We start from the raw sequence: 18,814 nt of genomic DNA, 5'->3' as shown, positions 1-18,814 counted from the left end.
CCGGCCCCGGGTGGCTTGAAGACGCTGTTCTCAGGCTTCGGATCAGAGCTTCCGGCTGTTTCTTCTCTTCTCTGCTTTTGTCGAGGAACCAAGGGCAGCGGTGTCCGAAAGCTATCTTGTCGAGCAGCCGCCATGGTCGCTGTCTACATAAACAGGAATCATTTGGGAGATTAACTGAGTTGTCCTTCCAGGGCTCCTTCTGATTCATCATGTTGCCCCTATGATGGACGTGATACATCTGTGCCTGGTTTGTTTCTTGAGAGAAGAACTCTTGTCTGTCTGGAGGGAATGGGAGGGGATGGCCACAGGTGAGTAAGAGCATGGATCTTGGAGTTGGAAAAATTGGCTCCAATCTTTTTTGTTTTTTAAGAAGTCTTTTTTCTTTTTTTAAAAGATTTTATTTATTTATTTGACAGAGAGAGACACAGCGAGGGAGGGAACACAAGCGGGGGAGTGGGAGAGGGAGAAGCAGGCTTCCCGCCGAGCAGGGAGCCCGATGTGGGGCTCGATCCCAGGACCCTGGGATCATGACCTGAGCCGAAGGCAGACGCTTAACGACTGAGCCACCCAGGCGCCCCATAACTGGCTCCAGTCTTGATGCCTTTTCTTCCTATGTGCGTGACCAAGAGTGAGTCTCTTTTGCCCTTGCTTCCCTTGCCCTTGCTGCACCAGCTTGCAGGTGCCTCATCTGTAAAATGGGTATTTCCCTCAGAGGATTGTTGTGCTGAATGAAAGAAGTGATTGACCTACAGCTCCAACCACAGTGCCTGGCCCATGGAAGGGAGAGGTTATGGCTGTGATTAAATTATAGTGACTCCAATTCTTAATTTGTTCTCTTAGGAGGTTATACTTGTCCAATCATTCAGTCACTCAAAAGGCCTCACTTTGAGCAGAACATTTTCCTGGGCATTGCAGGAAGAGCAAAACGGAACCCAGTCCCTGGCTCTGAAGGGCTAACAATCTAACGGGGGAGACCATGCAAACTGAGGACCAAAATGAGTAAGAATGCAAAGAATCACAAACTAGAAAGTGGTAAATCGTACAGGCCTGATAATGATCCTAGGCAAAATTCTAGGACAGATGGACTGTTCGTTAGCAGTTTGGAAAGGAAGCAGGGATCATGGAGAACAAGCTCAGTTCCTTAGCTCAAGGCATTCATCACATCCCAGACACTGGTCTCGGTGCCAGGGCTAAAAGATGGGGTTCTGCTCTCATGGAGCTTATGGTCTGGCAGGGACATCAAATATTAACTAGGGAATAACAATAAGGGGTTTTGAGGATTAAGGGAGAGGAAGTACTGGAGGTTATGAAGCAGAGAAACATCTATAATTTTACGTGAGTGAGTATTACATATATTGATGAGGGACAGAGGCAGAAAAATGTTCATCTTTAGCCCAGAAAGCTGACCTATAGCCTGCATCGTTCTGATAAGGATCAAATATTGCTGGCTGCTACATTCTTAAAGGGTCTCATGACTGTCTGTACATCTCACTGATAGCTAATACGCAGCTGAATGATAAACTCCAGAGAAATCTTGCGAAAGTAGTTTTACAAGTAGAAACTCGAAGAAGACATCTATGATCTAATACTCCCTGCAATTCCCCTCCCCCTTGAGCATGAAGCATATAACCACCAGCTTCACACAGCAAAAGTGCACCTCTTCCCGCCCATGGGTCCTGTCCCCGTGCTAAAGTAAAACCACCTTTTTGCACCGAAAACGTCTCAAGAAATCTTTTTTGGCGTTTGCTCATAGCCCCATGTCATATGCTACTTTGCCCCCTGCATTGGAAACACATTGCCTTGCCAATCAAATTAGATCCATGTAATCTCTTTACCTACTGCCTAGTGTTCCGTTTTATGGATTTATTGTAAATTATTTGATCAAACTTTTATTTATTTTAAAAAATATTTTATTTATTTGAGAGAGAGAGACAGAGTGAGAGAGAGCATGAACATGGTTTGGGGAGCAGAGGGAGAGGGAGAAGCAGGGAGCCCGATGTGGGGCTTGATCCAGGGCCCTGGGATCGTGACCTGAGTTGAAGGCAGACGTTTAACTGACTGAGCCTCCAGGCGCCACTAACCAAACTTTTAGTTGTTGGAGATTTGTGTTATTTCTTCTGATCCTCTTTCTTTTCTGTATTGGATATCTGATGAGTTTTCCATTTAAATGTTCATGAAAATAAATAACAAAAGCAAAATGGTGTAATTTTTTCCCCTGTTTGCATCTATTGTCCTAAAATTTATAAAGTAATGAAGCTTCAAAAGGAACAGATTTTTTTTCAAGTATATAACAAAACCTTTGTTCTGTTGATAATATCAAAAGGAACGAGAGAGAAGTGGAGTGAGAGAAGAGCCGACAGGTAGATTTGTCTATCACATAATCAAACAGTGTCTCGGGTAGTGCTCTACACTATAGATTATTCTTCTGTTTGGATGAATTTCCTGCCCACCAGGAACAAGCTATGGAGAGGTGGACCCAGGCTGCTGACTCTGCCCCCTTCTCTTTGAAAAAATATTAATTCTGAATGCATGGCATCTAACCACCAGACCCTAAATTTGTTCTGTTATTTTTCTGGGAGACTTAAAAGATACTCATGCAAATGGGGCTAAGCTCCCCTGCTAGGTCTGCCCTGGAGCTGGCGGATCAGATTCCCTGATGTTCCTTTGAACGCGTAAACCCATGTGAAGAGGAAACAGGCAAAGAAGGGTGTGTGTGTACTAGAGCCTGTGGCAAATAAGACTAAAAACCAAACAAACTCAGGATATATAAAGTGAAAATACCCTGAAAAGGTCACCTGCAAAGGAAGCCACACATGGTGATGTTGATATGGAAACCAAAGAACTACTCAAAGCATACAGAAGAGGTGGGCATGACGCGTCCTGAGAGCCTCCCTGTCAGCTCCATCAGCAGGCGGGGCTGTCACTTCCTTTCCACCTCCGAGGCTGCATTTCACATGGTTACCATGTCAGAGTTTTGTGATAGCCACTGTCGTTTCAATCCTCTCTCATTCTAAGATCAAGAAAATGTTCTTTACACAAATATCCGATGGTATCACTCTCTTTCTAAAAATCCTTTCATGATACTCTGTTGCCTAAAACACAAAATCCACATTCCTTAGATGAATATCCAAAATTGTATTACTGATTTATTTTCATCAATGGCTTTACTCTATCTTCCATCAGTCTCTAACTTAGATCCCAACCACAACCATATCTCTCTGCTTCTAATCCTCAGCCTTGTCTTGCTCTTCCAAGGAATGAATGAAAATATCTGTATAGGTCAGTGGTTCTCAGCTGGAGGGCATTTTGCTCCCTCCTCTCATGGAGGACATCGGGCAATGTTTAGAGACATTTTTTTGTTGTCACAGTGCCCCACGACAAAGTCATCTCTGGCCCCAAGAGCCAAGAGTGTTGCTGTTAAAAAAAATAACGTACAGTGCAACCTCATCTGAAGTGGGTTGATCATTTCTTTGAGACTTTAGAAAACTGCTACAGAGGAGGACCAAGTTTCAGTTAAAAAGAACACCACAATGGAAACAGATTTATTAAGAGAAAGACTTTTTGCCCACCATGGGTGATCAAATCAGTTTCAAAATCTTGCCAACCTGCAAAGCCAGTTTTCTCCCTTCGGTCAAAGTGAGTTCGAGAAGTAGGAATGAGTATATTCAACAAGGAGCCGGGTCCCACCCTCTGCTCGACACAAGTAAGACTGCTCTCATCCTGAAGCACAGGTAGCTGAAGTAGGGTTGAAAGGCATCTGCTCTGCCTCTCCTCACCAGTTTAATTTTTCAAGCTTCTCGAGCCAGTACTAACATAGAAATGCTTTGATGGAGACCTAGGAGGATGGGCCAAACCTCCAGTCCTGTTGTTTCAAGACCAAAACTACAGGGTCAGGAGACCAAATTAGGGACCTTAAGATCTCCAGTAGCACCCAATAGCTGATAGATCAAAAGGAACAGAATTTTTAAAAAATTTCATAGTATTCTTATTTGACAGGATTTTTAAAAAAGATTTTATTTATTTGAGAGAGAGTGAGTGAGTGAGAGAGCACGAGCAGGGGGAGGGTCAGAGGGAGAAGCAGGGAGTCCCATGTGGGGCTCGACCCCAGGACCCTGAGATCATGACCTGAGCCGAAGGCAGACGCTTAACCGACTGAGCCACCCAGGTGTCCCATGACAAAATTCTAACTTACTTCTTTATTGGTGATGTATATAGTTACTAAGTCTTGCCATATTTTATTTGGATGCTATATACTGAGTGGAACCAAGTGTTCAACAACACGTAAAATCAGTGAAGCTGTTGTGAGGTTAGCTTAATTTGCAGAAAGTCTTTATTTACCTTAAAAAAAGGAAATATTTCTGAAAACTTATTTCAAATGCGGTGATTTTGGTAAAAATCTTTGCAGTCATATACTTCAAAAAATCTACAAATCATCACTTTTTCATTTAGTTGAAGGCTAATCAGTGAGATTCTAATGTCCATATTCTCAACATCAGGAAAGCTCTCAGGGCTCTGGGTCACTGCTCTTTTTTTTTTTTTTTTTTTTAAGATTTTATTTATTTATTTGACAGAGAGATAGAGAGAGAGCACAGATAGGCAGAGCGGCAGGCAGAGGGAGAAGCAGGCTCTCCGCTGAGCAGAGAGCCTGATGCGGGGCTTGATCCCAGGGCCCTGGGATCATGACCTGAGCTGAAGGCAGACACTTAACTGACTGAGCCACCCAGGCGCCCCATTTTTGTTCTTTTTTTCTGAAGTAAATTATAGGGACCAGGGGAGGGATGCAGGTTGATAACGTCCGTCTTGCAGAACCGATATCAGACATGAGGTTAACAGGTAAGGAACTAGGACCCCTGGATGGTGCCGGGATGTGGAGGGGCATGTAACCTGGAGAAGTTTCAACCACCTCCTCAAGAAGTTTCCAGGCCCATTCGGTTCCTGCCCTAACCACTGCATACTTTGCTAATCATACATAAACTGTTCCTAGGCCCAACAGGGCACGGCAGACTTGGGACTGATTCCCTGCCTTCCCGTTGGGCTGCCCTTCTGGTAATAAAGCTTTCTGTGGATCAGACCTGCTGACTCAGAGGTTGGCTCACTGCGTTTTGGGAACACGAGTCTGATTTCGGGGTTCCATAATACACTGACTTAAGGGGAAGGATCCATGTAGCTGGTTTGTGTTAGGTGTTGTTCCCCCCGCCAATAATTTTATGAGGAGGTGATGTAGGACTCAAGAGGAGTTACATTTCTTTCTCATAGACTCAAAAATATTAAGTGGTAAGGTAGAGATTCAGAACCGGGACTTTCCCGACTTCAAAATTCATGTTCTTTCTTCTAATTCAGTGTATTTACATTGCTTCAAAAATTCATTCGTATACTCACTAACTCATTAGTGCATTTATGTTCTTCTTTTAATGGCATCTTTTGTTTTATATCCTTCTGGTTTAACAGTCTGTGAGGAAAGAGGCTCTTCCCTGATAGCTCCACTTAGAAACAACCCAGGGAAGAACTCTGGGTGGCCCAGCCTGTGGGTCAGGTGGCTGGGGAAGGGCAGGTGGGCACAGTTACTAGAAGAAGAGAGGTGGGGGGTCATGGGGCCTGGGCCACTGGAGATGTTACTACCTTCATTTGTGTCTATTACTCCTGTGGTGCCACATGACCTTCCCGCCCCACAGTCAATCTCCCATATGTGTCACTTAAACAGAATGTCTGTTAACAGACGGAGGTTTGGGGGCGCCTGGGTGGCTCAATCGTTAAGCGTCTGCCTTCGGCTCAGGTCATGATCCCAGGGTCCTGGGATCGAGCCCCGCATCGGGCTCCCTGCTCGGCGGGAAGCCTGTTTCTCCCTCTCCCGCTCCCCCTGCTTGTGTTCCCTCTCTCGCTGTGTCTCTCTCTGTCAAATAAATAAAATCTTAAAAAAAAAAAACCCCAACAAACCAGACGGAAGCTAATCGATGTTCCTGTGAAAAATAAGAGAACAACTTTCTATTACTAAATGCCTGAGACTACGACAAAGATAGTAATATTTATAATGCCTTTTTTTTTTTTGGTCAGGAAATAGTTGTTGGTGCCTGAAGGTTCGTATGGTTCAGTTGCATCTTGGCACGTGAACTTGTCCCCACCACATGTCAACCAAGATGGAATTACTTGCATGTCTCATTCTGTCCACTGTCTGGGCTCAGGTTGCCCTGATAAAAAATTTCCATTATACAGTAGTGACATGTGTTGTCACAGAAGGAGCGCTAGTCTAAGAAGGCTTTGTGACATTTTTAGAGGGAAGTTCCTCATGTCTTCCCCCTCCCTGGTTTGGAGCCCAGAGAAGCAGGGCATTTGGGACTGGGGAGTGTTGCTTTGGGAGGTGCACTTTGCCCTCATCATTCACTTGACAACTATGTCTTGGGCGCCCAGTATGTGCCAGATACCATTCCAGGGGCTTGGGGTACATCTGTGAGCAGAACAGACAAAAATACCTGCCCTACTTGAGTTCACATTTTACTAGGATGGAGACAGAGCATAAACAACAACCAAAAAAAAAAAAGGAGTAAATTCTATAACATGTTAGAATACGTTAGAATGTTAAAAGATTCTGTAATACGTGGTATAGAAAAATAAAAAGATAATCAGGGTAAGAAATGTTGGACAGTGTTGCATATTTAAGTAGAAGATGATGTTTGACCAAGGGCTTGAGGGAGTTAGGGAAGTTATCCATGTGGCTATCTGGAGAAGAGTGTATCAGGCAGAGGGTACAGCCAGTGCAAAGGCCCTGAGACAGAAGTAGGCATGGTGTGTAACCTACAACAGCAAGGAGGCCATGATTGCCGGAGCAGACTAGGGGATGAGGTCAAGGAGAAATGGAGGCCAGATCATTACCCTGAGGGAAATGGGAAGCCATTGGAAGATTGTAAGGAGAGGCATGACACGATCTTACGTACATTTTGAAAGGATGACTCTGGCCACTCTGTAGAGAATAGACTGTTGCGGGGCAAGGGGAGAACTTAAAATACCAATAGTATAGGGAGGAGATGATGGTGACATGGGCTGGGGAGGCAGCAGTGGAGGTGAACAAAATAGGGAGATTCTGGACAAATTTTGAAGGTAGACTTGATAGGATTTCCTGGTGAATTGGAAGGAGGTTATGAGTGACACCGGAGTCCTAGACAACACCACACCTTTGGTCTGAGCGTTTGACTGTGAGATTGGGGATGATCAGCTGGTGAGATTATAGTTTTGTTTTTTTTTTTTTAAGATTTTTATTTATTTGGGGCGCCTGGGTGGCTCAGTTGGTTAAGCGTCTGCCTTCGGCTCAGGTCATGATTCCAGGGTCCTGGGATCGAGCCCCGCATCGGGCTCCCTGCTCTGCGGGAAGCCTGTTTCTCCCTCTCCCACTCCCCCTGCTTGTGTTCCCTCTCTCGCTGTGTCTCTCTCTGTCAAATAAATAAATAAAATCTTTAAAAAAAAATATTAAAAAAAAAAGATTTTTATTTATTTGTTTAACACAGAGAGAGAGAGCACAAATAGGCAGAGCAGCAGACAGAGGGATAGGGAGAAGCAGGCTCTCCGCCGAGCAGGGAGCCCGATGCGGGGCTCAATCCCAGGACCCTGGGATCATGACCTGAGCCGAAGGCAGCCGCTTAACGACTGAGCCACCCAGGCGCCCCTATAGTGAGTTTTAAAAAGTTATTATAATATTGCTTCTTCCATAAAGAAAAATTGGGACAGTAAAAATTGGTACCAAGTGATTAGTCTGTGGAGTGCTACCTCGAAGCTGCAGGACTGGAGAAGTGAGCTTTTCATACGTAGGTAGTAAGAAGGGTCTGCTTGGAGCCCGACTGGTGGTGGCGGCCAGGAGATAATTATGTCCAGAGCAGCTCTGCCCACAGTGGAGGGAAAGGACAGGATGAGCGGACGAGGGAGGGGCAGTTTCTGTACCGAGGTGGGTCTGGGTTCTCTGGATGCTTTCTCTCACCATGGGTAACGCCTACGCTGAAACTGCTTTCTGTCTGTCCTCTCTCTCTGGACTTTGAGACCCTTGATGGCAAGGACTCCGTCTTTTTTTTTTTTTTTTTTTTAATTATGATAAAATGGACAACATAAAGATTACCATTTTAACTATTTTTAGGGATACAGAAGACCTGAGCCGTGATTACACTGGAGCCACAGTGCCTGGCACAGAGTGAGCACTCAGTAAACTGTTCCAGAATAAACCATAGACAGATGCCTGGGAGGGAGCGGGACGAGGGGGTCTGCTGGTGTACAGGTGTTCGAGCACCTCGTTGTCTGGCAAGTCCTGCTCAGGGAAGGGGGTGCGAGGGCAGGAAGGTGGCTTTGCCCAGGGTCTCAGCTGTCTGCCATGCCCTGCTTTTCGGATCTGACCTCAGCGGGGGTTTAATCTCCTTTTTCTTCCCACTTGCACCCTGTGAGGCTTACTTTTACCTGCCAACCTGGCCGGGACGTGGTGCCTGGATGTTTAGTCAAATAATGATTCTGTGAGGATGTTTTTTGGATGAAATTAACGCTTAAATTGGTGGATGTTGAGTAAAGCAGGTTGCCAGGCATACTGGGAGTGGGCCTCTTCCAATCGGCTGGAGGCCTGAATAGCACAAAAGACTGACTTCCCCTGAGTGGGAGCAAGAGGGGGGTCCTGCAGCAGATGGCCTGGGGACTTGAGCGGCAACATGGGCTCTTCCCTAGGGGTCCAGCCTGCCCGCCCAGCCTGCAGATTCTGGTCTTGCCTCTGTAATTACCTGAGCCGGTTCCTCAAAATAAATCGTCCCCTCTCTACATACACATCCTATTCTGTTTCTTCAGAGGACCCTGATGAATACCCACCGTATTCTCTCTCTCTCGCACGTTCACATGTATTCCTGTGGCCCTGAGGGTTGAGGGGACAAGTACAGGTGAAGAGACTGAAGCCAAATGCTTCTAAAGAAGAACCTCAGTGTTGGTGGATAATGAAAGGCACGGCCAAGTGCTCCTTGACCAGACACGTGTGGGATGACTTGAGGAATTTCTGGCTGGTTTGTGAGCATTGCACTGCTTCTCACGCGTATCCTTCAGCAAGATGCCCATGAGGAGAGCAGCCCCTCCTGGGCTCAGGGCAGCCTGTCTTCTAACTTAGGTCGAACCTCTTTATTTTGGGGAGACTCTCATAGTGGAGACCTCCCTGCTTTGCCACCCCCCACCCCCCCGACCGCGGTCTCCTTTGCCCTCCTTCTTGGTGGTTTAAAAATGTGTTTAGAATTTCAAGGCGCTCAAACTCTGAAGATACTGGGTTTGGCTACAACGAAAATGGTTTTTGGTTTTAGGGTTCAAACGGAGACAATATAAACCAGCCTTCTATATTAATTGAAATGGAAGTCTGAGAGGGAAAAAAACCAAACCACCAGCACCAGCAGCAGCAGTTTGGACCAGCGATGTTCAGAAGGCCGGACTGTTCTGGTCCATCTGTGGCTTTTTGGGCTGCTCTGCGGACCCCCGTTCACACTGCCAAGGACCCAGCAGGATGCCTGCCTGAGGGATGGGCCAGCGGCCCCTGGTCTCCCTCATCTTTGCAGTCCCGTCGGCCTAAAGGCCCTGTCTGTTGCACAGACTGGGAGAAGCAAAGGCAAGCTACAGTTATGCCCAGTGAGGCTGGTCTCCCGCAGCAGGAACTGCCAACGCTGTGTGGGGAGCCATTCCCCTCACACGGCCCGTGAGGGGTCCAGGAGGCCACCATTAGGGGTGCGGGGCCGCGGGCTCATGCGTGTCAGGCAGCCTGAGGGGTGCTGGGGGAGTCAGGCTGAGGGCCTAGCTGTGAGGACTATCTCCCGGAGGCCTGGGGGTGGCTCAGGGTTCTCTGTCAGGAGCGGGGCAGATGCTCCTGCGGGGAATCGAAAGCTTCTGTGCTTGGCACTGATTTGAAGATGCTGCTCCGTGGGGCCTGCCTGGCTGCCCTGCACGCCTGCCTAGGGTGTCTTCTGCTGGGATTTCTCCTAAAAGGAGTTTCAGGCACATCTCCAGTTCCTCCATTTTTGCAGAGTAGGAGACTGAGGCCTGGAGAAGGTTCCTAAAGTCATCCTAGTGATTTGACAACAGAATAGCAGTAACATCCTGATCAAGGGCAGAGAGCGCCTATTCGTCAATGGTTTGAAACAGTGTTAAAGCAGTGGGATAAATCTGTGTTCTAGTCCCTGCCCTGCCACCAATTAGCAGCAGCCACAGCTAGGACCACTCTGCCTCACGGACCCTCAATTTCCTCATCTATCATTTGCCGTATTCTAAGCATCACTGTTCTAATCATTGCACATACATCAAGCCATTGAATCTTCAAAACAATTTATCCCCCCATTTTATTTTTTTTATTTTATTTATTTTTTAAAGATTTTATTTATTTATTTATTTGAGACAGAGAGAATGAGAGAGACAGAGAGCACATGAGAGGGGGGAGGGTCAGAGGGAGAAGCAGGCTCCCTGCCGAGCAAGGAGCCCGATGCGGGACTCGATCCCAGGACCCTGGGATCATGACCTGAGCCGAAGGCAGACACTTAACCAACTGAGCCACCCAGGCACCCCTCATATATGTATATTTTTAAAGATTTTATTTATTTGAGAGAGAGAACAAGAGAGAGAGAGCACATGAGAGGGGGGAGGGTCAGAGGGAGAAGCAGGCTTCCTGCCGAGCAGGGAGCCCGATGCGGGACTCGATCCAGGGACTCCAGGATCATGACCTGAGCCGAAGGCAGTCGCTTAACCAACTGAGCCACCCAGGCGCCCCCCCCCCATTTTATTTTTTAGAGAGAGAGAGAGGGCATGAGTGGGTGGGAGGGTGGGAAGGAGCAGAGGGAGAGGGAGAGAGAGAATCCTAAGCAGACTCCATGCCCAGCGTGGAGCCTGATGTGGGGCTTGATCTCACGACCCTGAGACCATGACCTGAGCTGAAATCAAGAGTCAGACACTTAACTGACTGAGCCACCCAGGCGCCTCTCACCCCCATTTTAAAGATGAGAAAACTGAGGCACAGAGAGGTGGTCCTGTGGCTAATAAGTGGTAGAGCCAAGATAGAAACCCAGGCAGTTCAGCTCCAGAACTCTTATTCTTAATCACTGGGCTAGGTGTGCCCTGAGACCCTGGTTGTCAATTTATTGATGGGAAAGCTGTGTGACAGTATCCTTAAAATTCATCCAGGTGGTGTAGGACAAAAGACTTATTTGTTAAAACCATTTATTTTTTTTTTTCTTTTTCAAGTTTTTATTTAAATTCCAGTTAGTTAACATCTAGTGTAATATTAGTTTCAGGTGTAGAATTTTGTGATTCATCACTTCCATACAACACCCGGTGCTGATCACAAGTGCCTTCCTTAATCCCCATCACCCATTTAACCCACCTCCCCTCTGGTAACCATCAGTTTGTTCTCTGTAGTTAAGAGTCTGATTTCTGGTTTGCCCCTCTTTAAAACAACTGTTTTTCAAGGCAAAATAAATAAAGAGGAAGAGGAGAATCAACAGGTTAAAAGATTTAAGTCAATTATGTTTGGACTTTGAGTCCTATTTCAAATAAACTAAAAAAAAGACAATTAGGGGAATGTGAACTGCATTTTTTTCTAATATTAAGCGGTTATTTTAGGTGTAATAATGATACATGGCCTTGTCCAAAAGAAAAAAAAAACAGAATGCTTACCTTTCAGAGATAGATGCTGATATATTTACAGATTATATGCTGTCTGAGATTTGTTCAAAATAATCAAGAGGATGGGAAGTGAGTGGGGATATAAATAGAACAAGATCACCCATGTTTAATAATAGTTGAAGCTGGATGACGACTGCATTTGAGCTCATTATACTCTCTACTTTTGTTTGGAACTTCCCATTATAAAAAGTTAAAACAATCACCCTGTTTGAATGTTTATTATATTCTCTCAGAAATGTTGAAAGCACCTACTTCACAGGACTAGTGGGAAGAATAACAGTCCATAGGGAGAGAATGGGTGGAACGCTGCTTAGAAGAGTGTCATTTATTTGAAGATGACCCCCAGTGCTGTTCATGTGGCAGATAACTTAGTAGATTCTTCCAGACTGCATGAATGCATGAGCATATGAATGAGTGAATGGGAATGACTGGTGTACAGTGAGTTAGAGGATGATTCTGTCCTGAGATCAGGAAGAGGATCTAACTTCGGGGCCAAATATAATGATAAAATGATTCTGTATGCTTCCCATTTAATGAAATTGTGTACTTAAGGGCAGCTTTATCTACTACAATCATAATAAGGACTAAAAATACTCCTCCACCATTCCCCTTTATTCTGGTAGACAAACACACACGAAGAGATTTACTAACACAAAAATCTTCACTCTGGAGTGATGTCCCCATCACCACACCTCTCAGAGCCCATGCTCTGCTCTGAGCTCTAGTGCCATCCCAGAATCATCCCAAGTCTTCTGATTATCTAACCTTGAGTTCCCTGTGAGGAACCAACATCATTACTCGCCTGGCTCCGGGATTATTTGTAACCTGTGCCTGCCAGTCCTAACATAGCATTCCTATGGCCACAGCAATTGTTTCAGGATGGGCATTTGACGCCAAGTCAATCAGCCCCAGTAAAAATGAATCCTGGGACTTTCGTTATGAGTGACTGGAAAAGAGACACATACCTTGCCTTTGAACTTGAAGTTGGGAAGAGATATGCCTACCTGAAGGGAGGGCCTCCCTGATAAAGCAGAGTGGAGAGATATCAGATTATGAGGACAGCAATTTGAACCCCTGGGTCCAGCTGTACCTGAAGCCATACAGTGGACTGCATGTGGTTTGCTAAAACTCTGAAATATAACCTACACAATCTCATAGTAGCAAAGCACATACGGAATGAAGATTCTATTTTAAGCCTAGTGTTGCTAGGAAAGAACCATTAACTTTTATTCTCTTGTATTTATTTATAAACGATAGGTGTAGACAGAGTAGAAGATTGTCTCCATTCCAGTGGTTAGATAAGGCACTGACAGAGATGAGGATCAATGTATTTATCATTCCATGCATTCTTCCCAAGCACTGAGGGCAACCAGGTGACTAGACAGACTCCCGAGCAGGTGAAACCCAAGGATGCTTGAATGTCTTGCCCCTGTGTGTGGGAAGGTGACTTCACCCTGAGTGCTCGGCTGCCTGGCTTATGCTTGGTGGTGGCATCAGACAGATCCAGATTGTGGTGATGAGTAACTCTGGGCTTTCCCCAGCTTCAGACACAGGATGAGGTCACATTTTATCTTTCAGACTCTAAATGCCCCAAACAGAGCATCTGAATGGAATGATTGAAGCCTAGCCTGTGGGTCCTAGGAATGTTCAACAGTAATTCACATTTAGTGAATCCAAATCTCTGGGCTTGGTGTTATAGATCAGGGTTGACAATGTGTCTCTTTGTATAATGATGAGAATATGTATCATTATACCATTATACTGTGAGACCTTGGGCAAGTTACTGAACTTTTCTGTTTAATTCCCTCACCCTTTTATAAAATGAGAATAATAATAGTACCTACCTCATAGGGTTGTTGTGAGGTTAAATAAGTTATTACCTTTAAGGACTTTGAATAGAAATTGGCACCTTGTAAATGTTAACTATCATTATTACTGAAAAATAATAATTTTCTGCCTCAGACAGATATTTCCTCTAGAACCTGGATATCTGAAACAAGACAAAGAAAAGGCAAAAATATGAGGATTTATGAAAATTGTGAAATACTCTGTGAGAGTGTGCAACACTTCTCAGGTATAAGACTTTGAAGTCATGTGTTTTAGCTTTCTGAGGTATTCAGTCAGTTGGAAAGCTTGACTGGAAGTTTCTTTTTTTAAAAAAGATTTTATTTATTTGAAAAGACAGAGAGCGAGCACAGAGGGAGAACGAGACGGAGAAGCAGGCTCTCTGCTTAGCAGGGAGATCATGACCTGAGCGGAGGACAGACGCTTAACTGACTGAGCCACCCAGGCGCCCCTTCATTGGAAGTTTCTTAACAGGGGATGAAGACATTGTTTTTGTTTTTTGTTTTTTTCCCCTAGGGTTCTGCTAGGTGACCAATCACAGGCAAGCTAACTACAATCTTGTAACCACACCTACCCAGACAGTGGTTTCTGTACATCTCAATAGTTAAGCTGGTAGGGGTTTGAGAGAGTTCTTTGAAATATCCAGGTGGCACAGGAAGTGGTAGTAATTCAAGACTTGGATCCAACATTAGCCAATGTCTCAAGGAGATGATGAGGGCTGATAGCAAGCAACCCTTAGGGTTTCAGAGATGAAACGGTTTTGATTTACATTTGTAGAATGCTGTTAGAATTTTTTCCCCTCCCTTTTTTCCTTCGTCTTCTCCCTTTCTCTCTGTGTGTCCCAGGAAGTATATGCTCCCCTCTCCAGAAATAACCACTTTTACCAGTTTGACATATATTGATTCCTTTTTCTGTATGTTTGCACACACACTTAGAAACTGTTTTGTAAAGGGTTTTTAAAAAATTTTTATAAATGGGCTATTTTGAGTTGCCATCTAAATTATTTCTCTTTAAAGATTATTTATTTATCTGAGAGAGAGAGTGAGAGTGAGAGAGAGAGTGCACAAGGAGGAGCAGAGAGGGAGGGTGAGGGACAAGCAGGCTCCACGCTGAGCGCAGAGCCCAATGTGGGGCTCCATCCCAGGACCCTGAGACCATGACCTGAGCTGAAACCAAGAGGTGGACACTCAACCGACTGAGTCATTCAGGTCCCCCAAAATTATTTCTTTCCACTTAAAATGCCTTTTCATTCCATGCCAATACATACAGATTGATCTCTCTTTTCAATTATTGCTTATTATTGCATTATCTGGGTGCACCATAGTTTATCATCACTTGATAGAATTTGAGCTGCTTTCCATTTTTTGCTCTTGCAGTCCTTCAGTAGCCGTCTCTGGGCACACGCAGAGCTTTTTTGCCATAGGGCACATTTAAAAATAACTTGCTGAAACTGTTTTTAGATTTATAGAATGCATTTTCATTTCACTCTAAAATTTCCCAGTAGCTATGGGGGCCTTGGTGGGTTTGAGCCTTTGGATAGCCTTATTTTATTGCTGGTTAAAACTGTTTCCCATTTTTTCAACAAAATATGGCCAGATCATGTTGATGGCCACAGAAAGGTGAAATGTACATATCAGTATGACATTCTCTACTCTTAAGACCCATCTACAAGTGCGTGATAGAGTGGCAACCAAAACGTTTGTTGAAATCCTCAGGATTTCAGAGGTAATTTCCTTCACTGTGTGTAGCCTGGCAACATTTTGGACCATTATAAAATCAACCTTTTTTATAAGCACCAGGACCATTCATTTTAAATTGTCTGTTGAGTACCCTTTGCTGGCAGGTCTGTAGCTGAATGCCCGTCTCCACAAGGTGCTCATCATCTGTATTTGTGGTTAGCGTCCTGCACCGCCTGGACACCTCACTAGCATTGTTTAATAAAACATTTCTATTTTAAAAAACACCAGGTCAGATCTGCTGAGTCAGATGCGATATCCTTCAACTGCACAAGCTCCACCACAGGGATTTGGGAAGTTTATTATCGGACACAAATCTGTCGGGACTCCTCTGCTGCTGACTACCACAAGGAGCTAAGGTTAGTTCAAAGACTATTTGGTGACCTGATACTCTGACACAGTGCTACTCCAAGCTGCTAGCCTGTGAACTCTTTTTTACTGGTCCAGAATGAGCTAATGCACTTGGTCCAGAATGTAAAGCATTATACTGTTTCATTCATGGGAAAAGGTCTTGGTATGAAAATGTTAACTGAAGGGGCGCCTGGGTGGCTCAGTCAGTTAAGCGTCTGCCTTTGGCTCAGGTCATGGTCTCAGGGTCCTGGGATCGAACCCAGTGTTGGGCTCTCTGCTCAGTGGGGAGTCTGCTTCTCCCTCTGTACTCTCTCTTTCAAATAAATATATGAAAATCTTTAAAACAAATGTTAACTGAACTGACTGTGCTTTGTGACATAGTTGATTTATATTCTGGAGCGCGCTCCTTACTTTGTACACTGGTCCGTGAACCACATTTTGAGCAGCACTAAGATGCTATATGAACAAATGAACAAATGAGACATTGAATCTGGATTGAATGGCTTTTCCAGGGCTGAGGTGGGAGGATGGAGAGGAGAATGGCGATGACAGTTTTCTCTTTCAGAGGGACTGCTTTTGAGCTACCCTACAGAGAGAAGCTTATTTAAGGCCACCATCGTCTGTACCATCATCAGTTCACTACGAAATGCATTTCCCCTCTTGCTTCTGCCCTTCTCCTTGTTCTAATCTTCTTTTTCCATGCGTTTGGCATGGGATTTAAAGAAAGAAAAATAATATATGAAAGCTCATTGTATGTTTTATATTTTGCACACAATTAAATACAATTCTCACCACAACTGGGTGTATTACTACTTTGTAAATGCTCAGAGGGTTTCAGTAACTTGGTCCTACATGTAATAAAGTGGCAGGCTTGGGCCTTGAACCTAGGTCTGTTTGGCTCTCTCCCAGGTGGTTTGGTCTTCTACTCTCATATCCGAAGAGGTACAAAGAGAATCCAGGTCCAGGACACCTAGGTGGCTCAGTCTGTTAAGCATCTGCCTTCGGCTCAGATCATGATCCCCGGGTCCTGGGACTGAGCCCCGCATCGGGCTCCCTGCTCGGCGGGGGGCCTGCTTTTCCTTCTGCCTGCCGCTGCCCTGCTTGGGCTCTCGCTCTCTATGAAAAAAAAAAAAAGAGAGAGAGAATCCAGATCCTGGGACAGAACTTGAAAAACGCCCACACTGACACACTAATGTTCCATTTTGGAACTCTGAGGTTCCATTAGTCTCCCAGTCCTGGCACCTTAATTGCCACAGTCCTGCCACACTGGCCACTTCTCTGCATTCGTTAGATACTTGTGTGTCCCTGTAGGTTGTGAATACCTTCATCTTATCATTTTTGTATCCCTCATGATAGGGTATGGGGCTTTAAAAACCATACATGTGATGGGTTTTTGCACTGAGTGTTATTAGTCTATAAACTTCTCTATGTGCCAAAGACAAATATTAGACGATTGAGAATGAGACTCCTAGACTGATGCTTTAAGAAGTTGTGATGTGAATCTGAGCATGTGTGTGGTCCTACAAAGTAGTGCACAGCGGTTCGGAGAAAGGCCTCAGACAGCCCATTCTTCTCCTGACACGCCCTCCTTGCTGTCCCCGGATTACGGGGTCTGGAACTCGTTACTAGTCTGTAACCTCCTCGAGGACAGGAACTGGGTCTTTGTTGTTTCTGCAGTGCCCAGCACACTCCCTGACACACAGTTCCTGGCACTTGAGAAATGCGTAGAATTACTGAATGTGCTCAGTTCAGCACTTGCTCTTCAACTGCTGTTGCTCGTGCTACTAATTACCATGTGGTTCTTTGATTACAAAGTGTATCTTCTTCTGCTCCTGGATTTCCTGGTCTTGATCTGACATTTTTTTCTTCCTTTTCTGCCTTTGCCAGCTCCTGTCTTGCGTCAGGCCCAATTCCACGACCAGAAGCACAGCGGGGAGGAAGGTGAGAGATGCTGCAACAATGATTAGAACTGTGCTGAAGGGTGAGGAAGCGATATGAAAGGAAGGCCGTGAGGCCTATGAGAAGGCAGGCAATGGGTGCAGACAGCCCACGCCCCACCCAGGCTTGCCTCCAGGAGCTGGAACCTGGCTCTGCTCAGCTACTGCCTAGCACATTCCCCCCATTGCTCCAATGGAGGAGCCAATTACACCTTTGATCTTCCTACGGATAGAGCAGTTCTTTCTTTGGACGCAGACTCAGGCCCTCAACAAGCACTGAATTGGACAACAGGTATGACATGTTGTCCACCAGGGAAGCTCATTAAAGATTCAGTGTCTAAGGTTTTTTTTGTGGCTCGTCATACAGGCAGGGGCCCTGCTTGACACATTCCCGAATTCCAGACTCCCAGAAGGAAAGCAGGTGTTCACTACAAACCATACTGTTTCTACAAACAGTTTAGGCACAGTGAGCTTCTTCTCAGTTTGGAAGGGCGGGAATCCTCTCGAAACTGAAGCCACCAGATGCCGGCCAAGAGCCAACCCTGTAGGCAGGTCTTTCTAAGGACAGCAGTCTCGGGTCTGCTATGTCAACTCCTTCTCCTCACCAGCTCAGCTTCAGATTTTTCTGTGGAGTTGGCTAAGGTGCCACCTTGACAGCCCTACATACCAGATGCAGGAGTGGTAGTCTTCATCATAGCTCTATTTATTCTGCAAAATTTAGACAGAGCCTGCAAGATAACAGTGGACTAAGGCAAATTCAATGGAGGAGGAGCCCCGACTACAGATGCTGCGCCAGATGTGACATCCTGCTAGAGCAGGTTAACATGGCTATGGGTACGTGGTACGTAACTACCTATCTGGTGGGCACATGTTTTTCCATCCCTGTAAAACAGAATCACAAACAGTTCACACTCACATGGAATGAACAACAAGGCCATGTAACTCTCTGGCTTCTACTAATATAACAGAAAGAGACCCAGACCAGGTAGATATCCTACAGAGAGTCACTGAGGTCACCAAACTGATGGATTATATTAATCCAATGGCACGAGCAAGATGTAACTTGTAAATCTGAGGCCTTGATAAAGTACATGTGCTCTAGAGGGTAAGATAAAAACCATGCACTCGGGGCACCTGGGTGGCTCAGTCGGTTAAGTGGCTGCCTTCAGCTCAGGTCATGATCCTGGGGTCCTGGGATCGAGCCCCATGTCCAGCTTCCTGCTCAGCGCAGAGCCTGCTTCTCCCTCTCCCTCTGCCTGCCACTCTGCCTACCTGTGCTCTCTA

General features: G+C 45.4%; 1 long non-coding RNA gene across 1 annotated transcript; it reads left to right on the top strand.

The window, feature by feature from the left end:
• Positions 1–267: 267 nt before the first annotated feature.
• Positions 268–17,748, top strand: LOC135363603 (uncharacterized). The gene is made up of 3 exons (XR_010409431.1): positions 268–628; positions 15,474–15,601; positions 17,481–17,748. It is a non-coding gene; the product is annotated as an uncharacterized LOC135363603 (long non-coding RNA).
• Positions 17,749–18,814: the final 1,066 nt, after the last annotated feature.

This window comes from Mirounga angustirostris, unplaced genomic scaffold, assembly GCF_029215605.1.
Source record: "Mirounga angustirostris isolate CCGP_5_RB_7025 unplaced genomic scaffold, mMirAng1.0.hap1 SCAF_2, whole genome shotgun sequence".
Lineage (NCBI taxonomy): Eukaryota > Metazoa > Chordata > Mammalia > Carnivora > Phocidae > Mirounga > Mirounga angustirostris.
This window is presented reverse-complemented; position numbering and strand designations above follow the sequence as displayed.